Source organism: Aotus nancymaae, unplaced genomic scaffold (assembly GCF_030222135.1).
Source record: "Aotus nancymaae isolate 86718 unplaced genomic scaffold, 86718_ANA_hifiasm-v0.15.2.pri h1tg000025l, whole genome shotgun sequence".
Classification (NCBI taxonomy): Eukaryota; Metazoa; Chordata; class Mammalia; order Primates; family Aotidae; genus Aotus; species Aotus nancymaae.
Window position 1 is genome coordinate 32,915,607 of NW_026988438.1, and position 18,999 is coordinate 32,934,605.

General features: G+C 40.5%; 1 pseudogene; it reads left to right on the plus strand.

The window, feature by feature from the left end:
• Positions 1-2,465: 2,465 nt before the first annotated feature.
• Positions 2,466-18,999, plus strand: part of LOC105713899 (heterogeneous nuclear ribonucleoprotein A1-like) — a 58,821-nt pseudogene continuing 42,287 nt past the window's right edge.

An 18,999-nucleotide genomic window follows, 5' to 3' on the forward strand; every position in this document is an offset into this window, starting at 1 on the left:
TATCAGGCACCTCACATGCACGTTGCATGACCTTGTCATTTTAAGTATCACATTCTCATATATGAACCTTAAACCCAGACATAATAAATTCTCCCCTTCTCCCTGTGTGCCTGCAAACGTCCCTCTGTTAGTGTTCCTTCTTTATTTGCTTTGCCACACATTGTGTTCTGTGGTCTATTTATTTCCCTCCCACTAGATCATATGCTCCTTGAGGAGTGAGATAATGTGTGAGCATCTCAATGTCATGTCCATACAAGGTGCTCAACAAATGCTTGCTGAGCGCATGATGGGTGGCCAGGCATGCAAAGGAATGGTGCCAAAGGGAGAAGGTGAGGGTCAGGTAAGCGAATCTCCCCAGGCTCCTCCTGCCTCCCACCTTCTCTCCCTGCTGGACTCCATAGCAGTGGCCCTGCTCCTACGGAGGGGCGCTGCTGTCATTCACCTGTGGGCACAGGCTTCAGTCTCTGGAGTGCTTGTTGACTCTCACTCAGGGGCCTGAGTTTTCCTTTTCTACTGTGTACAGTGGGATTGTCACCTTCTCTCTCTCGGAGAAGAGGGAAGGTAGAGGGGTAAGGAACTCCAAAAAGGAGAAGACAACCCCCCCTCCAACATTCCATCTTTCCTCAAACATCTCCAAAGAAGGCGCCCAAATAGGAAAGACCCAGCTGAATCAAAATAAATGTGCTAGAATTTGTGGCTGCAAAGTCCATGTGGCTAACACTTCCTCTGACTTGATCAGGCAGAATTAGATCATCAATAAATGGGGAGTCACTTCAGGACAATGCGGGGATGATGATCAAAACTGCTGCTTCGCACACATTTGATTTACAAGTTAGTGCTTTGAATGTCCTAAACAATACTTACTGATGGAAAGAAAGGGAAGGAAAAAAGAAGGAAGAAAGGGTGGAAAGGACAGGAGGATGGAGAGAAGAAGGGAGGAAGGAATTTGTTCTTATACTCAGAAAGCATTTTTGCCCATGACACCAAGTGTTGCACCACAAAGAAAAAACTGGAAAACACCCTGTGGTGGAAAACTACACCAGGAGGGATGAGGAGAGTAACTTGTTCTCTAAATAGCTGGCATAACAGAAAATCTCCCCAAACGGTGGGTGCTGCTTTTGGCAAAGAATATGTTTGCATTGGGTTGTAGAGAGGAGGCTAGGAGAGCAGGGTCATCCTAACCTTCTGGCTTGACTGATGGAATTCAACTTTGCAGTGCGGGAAACGGAAACTCATATCTGTGTTTTTCATTAATGTCTCATTCTATCATTGGTCCTTTTCTTGTTAATAATTTTTACCATGTAGTTAATGACTGGATTTTCCATTTGAAATGACACACTTTCCGCCGTCTCAAGTGTAGCTTCATTTTTTTGGTTGATGATACAACGCTTATACGAAACAACAGAGCACTCCTCTTTGCCTTTGCGACGTTATTTCATGTTTCCTCTTCTACCTCCAAGAGGTATCAGAGGATCAGGCAGAAGCAAGGTTGAAACAAGCACTGACTGGACATTGAGAAACGAGAGAAATGCCCAAAGAAAAATCCAGAAAGTCTTCTAATCAAGGCAGCCATGCGTCTCTCACATCTGTGCTTCCCACTCCTCTCACACCTGATTGTGTGTGACCCTGTAGTAGGACCACAGGAAGTGACGAGAAGACCCAGGGAGCCTCAGGGTACCAGCGTACCTCGGATATGAGGGAGAATTTGAGCGGTTGTCCCCCATCCACACCTACGCCCTCCAATCCATTCTGTTGGAGTACAGGCCTGATGCCATCCTGCGCCCATTCAAGCCTCCGTTGCCCCTCACACGCCAGCCCTCCATAACATCTCCTCCTGCCCACTCAGCTTCATCCTTCAAAGCCTCTTTGTCAATGAAGAGCAAGAATCCTTCTCTAAGTTTCTCAAATCCTCTGCTCTCTCCCCTGCCTCAAGGCCTTCACTCCTGAGCTTCTGTGGAGAAAGCTCTGCTCTTTTCCAGCTGACTCTAGTTGAAGTGTCACATCCTGAAGAAAACTTTCCCTAACCCCCCAAATTAGGTGGGATACCCTTGCTCCATGTCACATACCACCCTGTACTTCTGACTCCCGGCGCTTATGATATTGGAAATTCATGGATTCATTGGCGAATTCATTTCAGTGTCCATTTTGCTCACCAGATTGTAAGCTGCCTAAGAGCAGAGTGCATGTATCTCCTGCTCGGCATTATAAAACCAGCCCAGCACCTCATGCATAATGGGCACTCGGTAAACAGCGGTTGCCATTGTTGTTGAATAAACAAGTAAATAAAGTGGCATTTTGATCCCAATGTTGGTTTCCACGGTAGTGCCCATTTCTCAGGATGTATCTTAGGCTCTGAGCAAGTGCCCAGCAAGGAAAAGCAGCTATGATGGTACCAGAAGATCAGAGCCCCGAGATACACAGGAGCCTTTACATACAGCACAAAAGAAAAACGTAGCTTTAGAATCATGGAAAAATATGAAGACAGGGAGAAGGAGACAAGAAATAGTAAGTGCAGCAAGTGTAAGGAGCACGGCACCCTGGCTCTGGGCCATCATGGGGCCGCTGAGGAGCCCCTGGGTGGGCCTGCTGGAAGGGCAGAGGGGGAAGGATTCTGGCCAGTGGTAGAGGAATAGCTGGGAGCCTCTGATATTAGCACAACAAATTCATTCATCCAGGTCAGCTCAGGCAAAGTCCAGAGCCACATTTAGATGCTAGAGAAAAGGTGGACTTTCCTAAGGCCGAGGATAAAGAACTGCTGCTAGCAAGAGAGGTGGCGAGGAAGAAAGAAAGTGAACTGTAGAGATCTCTGACTTTAATAAAATCATGAACAAAATGAATTTATGTGACTAACAGGCCAGCAGTGGTGTCAATGTTAAAAGGCCATTTGTTTTTCCATATCACAAAATGCAAATTACTAAATTTGCAATATGAATACTTTATTGAACTCTAAAAATTCTGAATTCTTTAGACTGCTCTTTTCCTCTTCCAAAAAAGCTATTTTAAAAGCTCACATTAGAATATTTTATAACTCTTTTATCCCTCCTGAACATCTGTGAACTGGAAAGAATATAGTATATTACAGAAACAATCCATTTAAAGAAAAACAATTAAAATGAAAACTACTTCCATTTCTGTGGCATAAAACTCTAATTCTCGCTCCTTTGCAATTTTATTACCAACCTGACATGATATAGTCACAGCTTCACTTACACACAATGTTAATTTCACTCATACGCTACTTAATCTTCAAAACATTGCAGAATAACATTTTTCTTTAGTAATTTATCATTTACTATGATAAGGCAATGTGTTTAGAGGATGTTAAAAATTTTTTTAAGTTTGCATTTATCTCAGTCCTGAAATGTGCTCTGGGTGCTATTAAAATATATCATTTATACATTTTCACATTTAACTATATTAACTATACCTTAACTAGACATTTATTAAGAGCAGCATATTTATTTCCCATTCAGGACTTTTTAAATCTGCAAAGTCAGCTTTATGGAAATGAGCAATTTTTGCCAGCCTTACACTGTGTAATAGGTTAAACTGAGCAGAAACCACAGGGCTCCATTGTAGTGGGGTACACAATTGCAGATCTTTTCTGAGCTTCCTTAAATCATTTTCTGATGCAGAACTTCTTACCATTCCACCAGCTGCCAGCGAAACATCATGAACTCTCAATAAGTTCATGACAGCTCTCCATTCACTCATTCATTCATAATTTATCAACTATCTTCTATGTTATGGAGATTAAAAGATGAACACATCTGACTTCAAGATCCTTCTCTTGAAGTAAATAATGAAAGCATAATGTCCTCTTGTAATTTTATTCTTACTTATATAAAAATATAACACATGTACACATAGCTTTGAAAGCTTTCCAAAGGCCAGCACTTTCAAATTTTAGCCATTTCTTTGAGTTTTTACCTTTATAGTTTTGACTACTACGTTTCTACTGCTATTTTTTTTTATTTTTCAGTTTTATTCTATGTTTTTGAGATTGAGTCTTGCTCTGTCACACAGGCTGGAGTGCAGTGGCGTGATCTCAGCTCACTGCAACTTCCACCTCCTGGGTTCAAGTGATTCTGTTGCCTCAGCCTCCTGCGTAGCTGGGATTACAGACATGTGCCACCACACCCAGCTAATTTTTGTATTTTTAGTAGAGACAAGAGTTTCACCATGTTGGCCAGGCTAGTCTTGAACTCCTGACCGCAGGTGATCTGCCCACCTTGGCCTCCCAAAGTGCTGGGATTACAGGGATTTTTCAGTTTTTGATAGCATCTATTGATTCTCAGTTATGGAAGATACTGGTTTTTTTTTCTTATACTGTCTCCTCCCCCCACACAGCAAACACTTGCCCTCCCCTTGAAAACCCAGTATATATAGTGTTATGTCGAGTAAGTAACTATTAATCACAGTTAAGCCTTCGTGGTAGAATGTAATTCCATTTCCTTTTGTTGTATAGCTGTTTGCTTTCCCTGGAGATTATAATTGCTTTGTTTCCTCATTTGTATAATGGGACCTTCAATCCTGACAGAACTGTAAAATCTCCTCTGAGTATGTTCAAGTACACTAGGTTGTCTATCAGCTGCTGCTGCTTCTACTTCTTTAGCAACTAGAGAAATACTTCCTGAAAGATCATATTTTCCTTTCTTTGAGACATCAACCTTGGAGTCTTTTGTTCCCTGCTACCATCTGGACTGGTTGCTCCCTAGGCCTGTTACCCTGTCAGGCTGACTTCCCTTTACTCTCATCCTGGAAATGTCCTTTAGCTCTCTCCTGTGTTGGATCCCTGTTTCCCCAATCCTAGGTCTTTTTCTTTCTTGACTTATTCCCAGTTTTGGTGAAGTACATCCTCCAGCAGCTTCCTGAGAAGGGTGCATGAGGGGCCCAAGATGCCTCCGAATCCTGAGCCTTTCTAGGGAACCCTGGCACAAATAGCTCGTTTCTAATTAGCTTCTCCCTGCTGGGCCTAGGTTGCAGCCATCAAAACTTTGTTGAAATCTCTTGTCTGCTGCTGTCTTCTCTCTTGTTATTTTAGTCTTAGTGAGTTTATGTGTTTTATATTATTTTAGAGGCATTTCTGGAGGAAACAGATAAACACATGTGTTCCATTTACCATACTTAGCCTGCAGTATAGCAATTTCCTTTTATAATACTAGAATTTCACCCTGCAAATATGACTATTCCTCTATTCTTTCATTTACTCAAATATAGAGAGAGCACCTGCTATATGCTAGGCATTATTCTATACCCTAAAGATACAGCACTAAACAAAAACAACACAATTCCTTACCCTTATGGAGCTTACATTCTAGAGGGAGGGAAGGATGGACAATAAACAAAATAATGACTGAAATATACTGAGTGACTTAGGCAAACCTGAGAAGATCGGTATTTACCTTAAATTGGGTCTTTTTAGACACAGGGTCTTGCTGTCATCTAGGCTGGAGTACAGAGGTGTGATCATGGTTCACTGCAACCTTGACTTCCTGGGCTCAAACAATCTTCCTGCCTCAGCTTCCCAAGTAGCTGGGATTATGGGCACAAGCTACCACACCCAGCTTTTTTTCTAATTTTTTATTTTTGTAGAGGTGGGGTCTCATTGTATTATTCAAGCTGGTCTTAAACTGCTGGCCTCAAGTGATCCTTCTGCCTTGGTCTCCCAAAATGCTGGTATTACAGGCATGAGCCACTCCACCTGGCCTAAAATAGCCTCCATTTTTTATCCTATCCTTTAGCTGTAGTTTGTGCTTGTGCTTCTAATTAGAAACAGGCTGATGGAAACAAACACGGCAATGTTCAGAATTAACACTTCTAACATATTCCCAAGTTGCATTTCCCTGTTCAGTGTGTTTTATAATCTTTATTTCATCTGCTAATTATAACAACATAAATCATAGACTGTGAGCCTAGCTTGCAATACAGCTTAATTGGATGCAATATGTTTTCAAAAGAAAAATTCAAATTCATTATGATTTGAAACTCCATTTTGTTTTAAAGGAAAGTCCCAGTTTTCTTAGCGCAGGCGTGTTTATTGCAGTATCACTTTGTTCAGTTTCAAAAGCGGAAATTTTAGGGGAGAAAAATAGGAGTGGACAGGAATAGACCTTTCAATGCTAATATCACCCATTTCTAGGTAGCCAGATGAGGAAGGAGGAAGAAACAGCAGCAACAGTGAGAGGAATTTTGGCCAGAGGTGGATTGAAGCTGCAGAGCCCCTACTGAAACAATGATATGCTAGTGGACATGTGAGAATTTGATGCATGACGCTAAGGGTCAAATAAAAGTGAATTAACACAAGCAGTAAACGATGTGGAGGAACCAGCAGGTAGGGAGACAGGGGAAAAGAATCAACATGGAAAACTTTGAGCAGCAGCAGGCCAGAAAGAGCAGAAGGGGGAAAAAAAAGAACAGCCGAGGCTCTTGGGACGATTCCATGGCGATTCCTAAATGTTGAGCTAAAATTGGCTGCTTAGATGAAGTCATCATTACCAGTTCAGTTTAAATCTTTTTACAGAGGAAATTAAGATGTTGTAAAATCATTTAAAATGTTACTTATTATATTTCTCTATCCTTTCTTTTTTTAGAAACTGAGGGTGAAGTTTCATATAAACATGAATCAAAGAAGTAAAATGGACCAAATGGACCTTGGGGAATCACCTGGTCCAGGTCCCCTTTTTTTAGACTTTAGGAAACGAGGTCCAGGTTAACTTGGCCAAGGTGAACACCACACAGTCTTTTCTAGTTATTCGCAGCTCTCCCACTGAGCAGGTTGGGTCTGATTCGCTGATGGTGTCCCTGCCATCAGCCAGCGCTCACTCGCCTAGCCCAGCAAGTGCTCAGTAACATTTTTGTTAAAGGAGAAATTGCAACTCACTGTTTCTATTTGGGGTTACTCCTCAATGGCCTATCTTACAAAAGACTGTCCTGTTCCCTCTGACTCATGATTTCTAGCACACAAAACACTAATGATTACTAACAGGGAAGAAATGTCTGCAGTGTGACAACTGAAATTTAAGAAAGTGTCTCCTATCAGTCAGAAACAGAGAGAGCCCTCCAGAGACCACAGTTTCAGGGATCTGTGGCACCCGTCCCCCATCACACATAGGTGGCCCCCCAGGGTGCCACAGTGCCGCTTTGTGAGAGCTGCTCATCCACAGAGCTGGCCAGTGACTCATGTAACTTTAGGTTCATTACCTTATTTTTTGATGACTCCACATTTTCTTCTGTTAACTGGAAGTCCATGTTTCTAAGTCCTAAGGAGTTATTACACTTAATATAGAATTTTGAAAGCTGGCAGAGAAACTGACGTAAGTCTCTGATTAAGCACAAATGATGATACAGCATTGGTCAGTACTGTTTTCAATTTGGTCCCTGTCAATCATTGACAGATAGTAATGTGTTGTGATCAGGTGAAGACTTAAATATACCAAGCAGCAGATACCAGCACATAATCCTATTGAAACGGCACAACAACCTTCTAAAATAATGTCATTATACTCTGTCCACAGCTAAAGGAATGAAGGCTTTGCCATGATAAAGCCTTTCTCAAAAGCATGCAGAAGCTCAGGTTCTAACCAAGGGTTCAGTCTGACTCCAGCAACCTTTCTATACTCCATACATTCCCACTAGCAGGAATTCAGTCAGATTGAAAAAATAATCAGGGCCAAGCAGGTGGCTTTCGGGTTGGGAGAAAGATTTACAGACCCTTTGGAAAGCCTAGTCTTTGGAATTGGCAAGATCTGTCCTGAGCTTTTCTTGGATGTCTCTCTGACCAAATATATCACTATTTAATCTATACAGTGGTGTTTTAATGGACAGCGCTCTTACCTGTAATAATTTTCTTTGAACTCATATGTGCTAAGAAATGCCAATAAACTCAGTTGAAGTAATTTCTTACCCACAGCACATGCATTTGCACAGAAGCACCCCAGATCTTAGAAACAAGAGAACAGCCCACATGTCTGCATGAAGCAGCCATTACATGCAAAATGGCCGTTTGAAAAAGAAAACATTTGACCCTTCCATTGATTGAACTTTCCTTCCAAGTGCCCTTCAGGGAGTACTGAGCTGGTTGCCAGGAAACAGAGAGTCTTTTCTGGAATCAATTTTTGCCATTCTAAGTGACTCTGAGTATGTCACTTATTGGAATCTTGGTTCCCCACTTACAATGGGTATTCTTCCTCTCAGGCTTCCTCCACCAAGAAATCTCCAAAGATTATATTCAGAATATATCTATAAAGAGTTACAAGATTATGGCTGGGCAAGGTGGCTCATGCCTGTAATCCTAGCACTTTGGGAGGCCAAGGCAGGCGGATCACGAGGTCAGGAGTTCAAGACCAGCCTGACTAATATGGTGAAACCGCCTTTATACTAAAAATACAAAAATTAGCTGGGTGTAGTGGTGCGTGCCTGTAGTCTCAGCTACTTGGGAGGCTGAGGCAGGCATATTGCTTGAACTCGGGAGGTAGAGGTTGCAGTGAGCCGAGATCACACCACTGCACTCCAGCCTGGGTGACAGAACAAGACTCTGTCTCAGAAAAAAAGAGTTACAAGATTATTATGAATATATGAAACAATGATTTTTTAAATTGTACATTATAATGGAGCTATTTTCAAATATGTCATTTAAAAGATGCTGAGTGACAGCAGTTGAAATTGCTATGAAATTGCTAAAAAATATTATCCACATTAATTCTACATAAATGTGAAGCCTCCCTTGTGGTTAAGATGTGTTCGAGGGAGCCTGGAGTTCTGGAACAAGCTTGGGTGAAGTGATTGAAATTCATTAGCTGTGTGATGTCATTCACTAGCTCTGTGATGAAGGGCCAGTGTCTCTGCCCACCAGGGGTCAATTTCGTCACTTGAAGTGAGAGTTTGGGTGAGATCATCTTAAAGGTCCCTTATAACCTTTCTCTTATCCTGTAATTGTGTCACTTCTTTCTGATCACACAAAAGTATATAAAGCCCTTGGCCTCAAGTATTTTATAGTCCAGAAGGGGAGTTAATAAACAAGTAAACAAATGAATGAGTAGCATCAGGAAACAGTGTGATAAGTGCCATGAAGAACTGGACTAATGGTAATAACGGAGTACAAACAGAGCTGAGAGGGATAATAAGGCAGGAAGGTGCGGAGGGCAACAGGGAGTCTTGCTAATTTACCTCATTTTTCATAGCAGAGTGTCGAAAAACATTGCTTGAAGTTGACAAAGGAAGTTTTCAACATATTAAAAATTACTGGGGGCCAGGCGCAGTGGGTTACATGCGTAATCCTAGCATTCTGGGAGGCCAAGGCAAGCAGATCACTTGTGGTCAGGAGTTTGAGACCATCCTGGCCAACATAGTAAAACCCCATCTCTACTAAAAATACAAAAATTAGCCACACATGGTGGCAGGCGCCTGTAATCTCAACTACTTGGGGGGCTGAGGCAGGAGAATTGCTTGAACCCGGGAGGTGGAGGTTGCAGTGAGCTGAGATGGCACCACTGCACTCCAGCCTGGGTGACAAAGTGAGACTCTGTCTCAAAAAAAAAAAGTTACTGGGGTATCATTAGAATAAAAACCAAAATGTCAGTCTTAAAAACTAGTAGAAAATAGATACATTTAGTCAGAGCTTCAAGCAATAAAACCTAAGCAATAGAGCAAATGATAAAAAAAAAAAAAAAGGAAGAGTAAAATAAGTTGTAAGATGATAGAACTTAAGTTAAAAAAATAGTTAAGCAGTACGTGTAAATGGGAAACTCTCCTTTTTAATAGAAAATACTTTCAGATTGATTTTCAAATATAAATCAGCCACATTACACATTCAAGAAATACATCTATAATAAAATTACTTGGAAAGGTTGCTAGTAAAAGGTAAAGCAAAGACATGGAAATTAGGTGCAAGCAAAAAAATCACAAGGATCATGATATTAAATTCAAAAACATACTATACAAAACAAAGATGGACAATTTATAACGGTCAACATACAATTTGGTGAATTTTCATGCAGCAAATAGCATTACTTCAAAATGCATAATAGAAAAACTGCAATAAAGACAAAGAGAAACAGACAAAAAGGCAATTGTGGTGAGAAAATTTAAGTCACTTTTTCAGGCCATAACAGATCAGGTAGACAAAAAAGAAAGCTAATGACAATTTAAATCCCACCGTTAATAGGGTGGAGTGTGTACACACACACGTGTGTATATCTATCTGTACATATCTATACCTCTAAACCCTGGATATAAAGAATATGCCTATTATCTAATTTTCCTTGAAATACTGATCAAAATAACCAGATTTATAAGAAACAAAAAAAAAAAATCTTAGCCACCTGGAAACTGAGAAATTCTCGCTTTAACTCTTGGTCTATAGAAGAAATTAAAACAAAATTTAAAATGCAATCTCTAGAAAATATTGATAATGCAAGAATCACGTATCACAATCTTTGGGATACTGCCTCTCACCTCATTGTTATACCAACTAGTGCTGCACAACAGAAAAGAAGGAAAATAATTAATATAAGCAGTCAATCTGGCAAGTTACAAAAATAATAATAAATATAACTAAATATGGCAAAGGGATTCATTTTTTTAGATGGAACTAAAAATAGATCCAAAAGATGGTACTTGGGATAAATAAAGAAAACAATAAAATAGAGAACGAAACATTGCCAACCTAGTCAAGTAAGAAGATGAAACAACACACACAAAATTAGAAATGGGTAGGGGAAGTAACAACAAAAAGCAAAATGTGAAAATAAAACAGAAAACTCACAAACAAATCCGTGAGCTACTTCTCCGAAAACAGAACAGAAAGACTGCTGGCTAAAATAATTAAGAAAAAAATATGAATGTAGGCTAATACAAAATCAAAATAGTACATAGGGAACTGTTTTGTATGTATACAAAACAAAATAATTTTGAGATACTCAGCTCTACTAAAATAAAGCTGAAAACCTGGATGGTTGGTTTTCTAGAAAAACAAACTACAAAAACCAATCATAGAATTTACAGAAAAATCTAAATAAGCAATGATTAGAGAAAAAAATAGCATATATTATCAAAAATCGAATTCTCTCAAAAGCACCAGAATAAGACACTTTCATAGGTGCCAAGAATGTCTTAAAGAAAAGATCTTTCCAGGACTACTTAAATTGTTCCAGGCCACAGTAAAAGAAGAAAAACTTTCAAATTAGTTTTTGAAGCTAAGGAGATAATAATTCCAAAACTTGACGATGATAATATACACATAGAAAAACTACAGTCCAAAGTTATCTATTAATATCAAGGCAAAAAAAAACTGTTAGCAGACAGAATCCAGTACACTTTAAGAGAATGCTACCTCTTATCAGAATTTCAAAGACTGCTGCTGAGAGTAGCTGGTGAGAGTGTAGATTCAGGAGCCAAATGGCCTGTATTTAGATCCCAGACTGGTACTCACCAGATACAGGACCCTGTACACATAATTATTTAACTTCTCTGTGCTTTAGTTTTTAGTTTTCTAATTTTTCTGGTGGGGTTAATTATAGTATATGGAGAGGATTCCGTGAATTAACACATGTAAAGTGCTTAGAATCAGGCCTGGCATGAAGTAAACACAGAATAAATACTAGCTATTTCCAATATTGGAAAAAGCTATAACTATAGTTTACCATACTAATAGATCAAAAGAGAAAAATGATAATAACTTCTCTGGATGCTGAAAAGTCATTTAATTATCTAACATTCATTGCACAATTTTTATCCAACTTTAATAAATATTATGAGGATGCTTTCATAACATATTAACTCAATAAAACAAGATCATTCACCAAAGCCTGAATCATACAGAATGGGGAAGCCCTAGAAGCCTTCCTAATTCATGTCAGGAGCAAGACCCAGATGTCCACTCTTCCTGCTATTATTTGACAGTATTCTAGATGTAGTAGCCATTACAATAGAACAGGTGAAAGAAATAAGTGGAAGCATGGGAAGAGGGTGGGCGAAATTACTATTTGCAGAGAGTACAAAAAGATAATCAATTGAAAAATTACTATAGCAGGTAAAAGAATTCAGAAAACTGATGGGTATAAAAATAAGATGCAAAATATATACAAGTTAGAAAACAAAGTGAAAAAAATACTCATTTATAATAAGAAACTGAAAAATATCCAGGAATGAACTTAACAAGAAATGTAGAAGTTCTGCATGAAGAAACTTTCAGATGCCACTAAGGGGCACCAGGAAAACCCTGAACAAATGGAAATGCTAACCTTGTTATTGGATAGAAAGACTTAATAATCATAAAAAGTCAATTCTTCTTAAACCAATCTAAATAGATCTATTTAACGCAGTCTCAATAGAAATACCAACTTTCAATTCCAGACAGATTTTCAATTTTCTATACAGAAGTAAACATGCTAGTGTGTCTAGAAAACTCTGAGAAAGAAGAGTAATGGATACTTGTCCTACCAAATGCTAAAATGCATGATAAGTTTGCTCTATTTCTTAGAATGAGATTTTGGCAAATGAATAGACTAATCAATGGAATGAGCACAGATTCCACAAATAGTACACTCAACTTCAAATGAGAATTTCGTTTACAACAATGACACTGTATATCAGGAAAGAGTAAATGGCCATCAGTAAGCAGTGTGGAGACAAGCGACGGCCATTGGGAAGCAAAATAAAGCTGTATCAGTACCTCTCTCCTTACACAAACTAAACGTTAGAAAGCAACAAGACTATAAACCACAAAAGTACTAGAAGAAAGTGAGGACTATTCTTTTTCATTTGTAATAATCTTCGATTGGGGAAGTGCTTTGACATAAAACTCACAAGTCCCTAAGAAAAAGCATGATTATATTTAACTATATAAAAATAAAAAACAGCTCCATGGCATAAAACACTTTAAATGGAATTAAGAGAAACAATAAAACGGGGAAAAATATTTAAAATTCTTACAACAGAATATACATGTGTGATAGACAAAGGCTAATTTCTGATATGTAAAAATAACCTACAAAAAAGTTCAAAAACCAATAGAAAAATGGGTCAAAGGATATAAACAAACTTCAAAGAAACACAAATGCGACTTACACATATGAAAAGGTGCTCAATGACACTCATAAGAAGATAAGCTAGGAATTATGTGTGAAGTAACATTATTTTTGCCAATGAGGCAAAAATTTGAAAGCTTGTCAACATACTATACAGGTGAGCATATATAGGGAGTCACTGGTACTCTTGAACATTTTTGACAGGACTGAGAATTGGTACAACCTCCAGAATGCAATCTGTCAAAATTAAAAATAAGCAAACCTGGGCCCGGCACGATGGCTCACATCTTTAATCCCAGCACTTTGGGAGGCTGAAGCAGGCATCACCTGAGGTCAGGAGTTCGAGACCATCCTGGCTAACACAGTGAAACCCCATCTCTACCAAAAATATTAAAAAATTAGCTGGGTATGGTGGCACACACTTGTAATCCCAGCTACTTGGGAGGCTGAGGCAGGAGAATCACTCGAACCCAGGAGGCAGAGGTTGCAGCAAGCTGAGATTATGCCACTGCATTCCAGCCTGGGTGGCAGAGCGAGACTTTGTCTCAAAAGAAAATAATATATACACAAACTTTGGCCTGGCAACTTTACTTCTGGGAAATCTTGTAGTTGCCAAAATAATGAAAGATATATCTACAACACTGTCCAACGTACAAAACTGGAAGTAGTCAAAAAACCATAAACAGAGAAGTGATTAAATAATTTATAGTATATCCTTATAAAGAAGTATATGTGCTAATTTGAAGAAACTCCAAGATACGTCATCAAGTTAAAAAAAGTGTGTATGTGTGTGTGTATGTGTGTACAAATAAATGTTTGGAAAATCTTTGAAAGGTACATATGCAACTAAATTGGAGGTTAATTCTAGGAAAGAATTGTTATATACTATTTTATGATATGTAATTTCTTTTTACTGTGTAAATGTTATGTGAGTAATACTAAAGGGTAATTTTTAAAATGATGAAACAAAAATAAGAAAGATAAAGACTCAGAAATTATTTTATAAGGGGTTCTAAGTACATGAAAGACTGTCCTACCATGGACAGTGGCCAGCCATTCTCAATTTTCACAGACAACATCTTCTCCAACAAAAGGAAATAGATTAAAAAATAAATATATATTTTTTGATTGGAGAAAAAGAATAATTTCCTGGTGGAGGTGAAGGAGAGTTGTAACATCCTCTGAAGGGCTTTGAAAGGAGGATTTGAGTCTGGGGTTGGTGGTAGGTGACTGGGGGGAGGCCTACTTTCCACTCCTGGATGCTGTGACCCGCTTTCCAGGAGCAACACCTTTCTGCTGGCTGACAGTTTAATGAGCATTTTACCCAAGGCATTCACACCAGTAGGAAATGCTGTTACATTTACAAGTGCCCATTAGTTAAAAGTTCTCAGAGCCACAGTAGACTCAGCACTGCATAGGGTTTCCACTTGGGACTTCCTTTTGCTTCCAGTGTTGGGGACCAGTGCAAAAAGGGCCACACCTCTGGGAGCTTCTGTGTTCTCTCAAGCATTCTAAACAGCCATGAGGATGAAATCTTGAGCTCCTCATAGTTGATAAATTATAAAACCCCATTACTCTCCCACAGACAGCTCCAGCCTATAAGGTAAAAATGTGGTTCCCTCCATAAATGAATGATCCAGGATACTTCAATGATGAGGGGGAGCACGTTGAGAATAAATAAACTAAGCCAGAGTAAGAGGAAAGCCAACTGAGCCCAGGTCGCAGCCGTTGGTATCTGCTGCAAAGCGTTCTCCATCATTCATCCCCTCGGTCAGTGCTTCTCAAACTCTGGTCCCTGGACCAGGAGCATCAGCATCATCTGGAAACTTGTCAGCAATGGAAATGATCAGGGCCTTCTCCAGAACTGCTGGATCAGAGACTCCTGAGGTGTGGCCCTGCAATCTGTATCTTGAGAAGCTCTCAAACAAAGCCAGTGCTTAAGTTTGAGAACCACTGCTTTAGGCTTCTGGAAGAAGACCCCCAACAGGAGTGAGCATTGGCTGGACTCTGTATCCTTCCCTTTAAGGGAGCCCATGGTGACATTTCAGCCTCATGGTGCCTCTTCAGCTCTGGCTATTCACTGACTACCTGCATACCCTAAAAGGAGCATCATCTGATGATATTGGTGACCTCACAGAAGGCACAGCCATTCCGGCTCCTGTGCCTGGTGTGGACACATTCTAGAATGTCAAGGGAAGCAAGGGTGGCCCTATGGTCTTATGCTAGCTATGAAATACCTGGCATCCCAAGTATATGCCGGTGACTTTCAGGGCACTAAATCTCATCATTAAGGGCTAGAACCTTGGTAGTTCAAAAATCTGTTAGGATGTTACCTTAAATAAAATCCTTAAAACCCTAGCAACCATGTCAGTTTGCAGATTGCTGCTTCCTCTTCCCTATCATCCTAAGGATTTAGTTGTCGTGAGAACTAAACAGGATGCGGGCAGGAGATGATAGGAGAGGAAGCCATACCCTACCACTGCAGTTCTGGTTCTGGGAGTCAGTAAATGTTGTTATTGTTGAGGCCAATTTGATTTGAATTTTCTGTTATTTGCTGCTGAAACATCCTACTGATAGTGAGGGTTATTATACCTTTGCATGTATGGGGAAACTGAGGCACAGAGAGGTTTGGCAACTTTGAGATCAAACTTTGTGACTTTGTGTAAATATTAAGACCACAGCTCTGCAGTTCAACACTACCTTTTTACATCAGAAATTTGCTGCCCAAAGTACACTGGGATAATGCACCAGATTAGGAACTGAGGACACCACCCACAGCACCTTTACCTTGAGTAGCACTCAGCAAGGCTGGATTCAGAGCAAGCATTCAGAAGCAGCTCTACTCACTGTGGCCCGTGATGGGGAAACCAGGGTTGTTCTGAGGCTGTAAGTCTCCCTCCCCAATCCCATCTAGTGAAATTGCAAATCGGTGCTGCTTGGTGGATAGCAAATCAAGTTTCAAGGTTACAGACAATAGAGAAAGGAAAAAGGTAAATGGGAAATCATTTATCAAGGCCATATTTAAAAGAAAAAGAAAGCTCAGGTCAAAGATGTAACACAATCTCTTAGCTATATTCCCCACTGGTGTTGGCAGGATCTCAGGGCATTGCGAAATTTAAATGCCATTTTCAATGGGTTTTGAAATTTGGGGTCAGATGGATCATAAATGTTCTTGGTTACAAAGTTTAATGCATTTTTTTCGTTAGCTGAAAGGGATCAAATGGCTTGTTTTCCAGTGTGAAGATACCAACAAGTTTGGGAGCTGCTAGGGGGCCTGGTTCCCTGATCTATACCTTGACTTTTTAGTTGATCACCTTTTCAGTTAGACATATATGTCCAGCTTAATAAGAAATGCAGTGTCTGGAGGACTTCATGGTATTTGGGAAGAGATACAAGAAGAAAAAAAGCCCCCTGTGAGGCTGCAGGGTCAGGGTGGTCCACAGTCAGTGGTTCAGGATGTCTGACATTAAGCTTGCTCTGTGCTGGGCATTTATCCCCCTTCCTGAGAGGTGAGCAGGCTGAGGGTAGTGTCCAGGATCAAACTGCATGTTCTCAAGTGCCATCTGAATGATGGTAGAAATGGCCAGGGGAGTAAAATAAATAAAAGGAATATATGAGAAGGACACTGTCTTCACCTCCCACGACTGTGGCCACTGATAAACCCTGGCCTGGCCATGTGCCTGCTGATACTGGTGGACTGAGTCACCCAATCCTGACCCACATGCCCTGTGCATAGCAGGGGCGGCTGGGCACCACTTCTTATATCACTACATCCCAAGCAGGAGCCCCTCCCAGGGACAGCTCACACACCACCAGCCCAACAGCAACCATCAGAGACTTTGCTATCCTAAGAGCACAGATAGAGTCTGCAGTGTCTTGGCTTTGAAGGACCTTCCCTAGTTCTCCCCACATCCCCTCTCATGTCTAGACATCTCATCCCCCAGAGCCTAGACACAGGTTCCCTGTTTAGCAGTAAGACTTTCCCACATAGTGCTCAATCCTCGACTTCATATGCTTTATTTTTTCCCTACCTCCATCAACTGAATAACGCCCTCCTGTCTACTGCTGCCCCCGTGGGCAAGAGGAAGGCACCAGAAAGATAACAGCTACCTATGACCTTAGCTGAATGGAAGGTACTTCCTGCCCTCAGCAACCTTTTCCCTTTCCAAATCACATCTTTTTCAACCCAAGCAAACGGACTCTTCCCATACAAATCCTCAAGTGCCTTGTGTGGAGGTGTGAAATTTGCTCAGCGGGGCTATTTTGGATCGCTGGAGCATAGCCCTTTTTTCCACCAGAGAAATAAAACACACTGCCATTAAAAACAGCATCGGACCTTTGATAATCTCTGTAATAATAAATGGGGCGATTACATTTTATATTATTGCAGTGGATTTCGTCCTGACACTTGAAACCTTGCTTTTAATTTCTGAATCAGAAAATAACTTCTGGTGGCAATGTATTCAAACCCTCATTTGAGTCAGAAGACTGGTGACAATATAGAGTTGAAGACCATTACAACTTCTGCGGCAGGCGATTTTTCTTAATCGAATACCTGGTATTTAAAGGATAAATGCTTGAGGGGATGGATCCCCCATTTTCCATAATGTGATTATCACCCATTGCATGTCTGTATCAAAATATCTCATGTACTCCATAAACATACACACCTACTCTGTATACACAAAAATTAAAAAGTAAAAAAATAAAAACATATATCTGGTACTTTGCCACTTCCTTGGTAATGGCTGAGGAAATCGCACTTCCCGTAGGCTTAGCTGTTATTAATGTTGGCTTACATCTGACTTTCTACCATTTTAGATACTGAATGAATACTTGCATACTGTACAAAGATGTGCAAGAGGCCTTGTTCCTCATTTAATACACGTCCACTGTTCAGAAAATTAAACAGAAACGCAGCAGGACCATGCCTTCTGGGTGGCACATCTAACAGGGAGCAAAGGAGTTTGACACCAACCCCGATGGTTCTTTATGTCACCTCCAGGTCCTTTTGTAGTTAAAGATGGGGGCTGTCACCATCTACACCTACCCTCCTGATGGCAGGCTTGCACAGGTTGGGAGAAGCCAAAGCAGCTTTATCGCCTTTCTGCAGGTTATCTGTCTTTCCTGGCACTATTTCTATTCTTCCTGGGTTTAGTTTTCTAACATCTCCGGCCAAGAAGAAGTTCCTATTGGCTCACATAAGGATTCAAAGCTGTAAAACTGAGAAGCAAGTAAAAATGCCTATAAGACCATTAACCTCTTTGTACTTGCAGCCAGAGTTTTTGGATCCTAGGAACTAATTTAAAATCCATTTGTCCTTCATGTTTGGACTATGGGTCCCCAGAGGCTTAATCAGAATGAAAAAGAATCAAATACCCCATCAGCAGCTCAGCCTCTGGTACCCAGCTCTTGCCTGTCGACCGGCAGGAGATTTAGATTTCCACATATTCCCTAAAATCACCTCAGAGGCAGAAAAGAAAAGGCTATCACGAAATTCAGTTGCAGCTACTTAATGGAGGGAAGATAGGAGCAGCCCAGTGAACTAAAGTGACCTAAGTACGGTTCTTAAGAATCACCAAATGGGGACAATGCACTTAAGCTGCCCCAGTCAGGGTCTCAAAGCGAGTAGGTGGGATGGGCACTGTGAGGGCGCTACAGGCCGCTATAAAACGAAATGTGATATGCAAGATTTCCCTTTGTAGGTAAGTTAATGAGGGCAGGTTAGAGTGAAAGTTAAAGGCTGTCATAGTAGAGGGTCTATCTGCCCAAACCAAGTACAGACAGCAGGGCCCGGCTGCTTTTTTATGGGCTGCATGAAACAAAAGACATCAAAACTATTGCTAGATTCATTGTCTAGCCCAGAGCCACAGTAACACTCTCATAATAAGGAACCAAAGGCTGAGAGTTTCCAACAACTCATGGAATGGGCTCCAACCTCGTCCAGTTAAGGGAGGCCTCGAGCTACTGA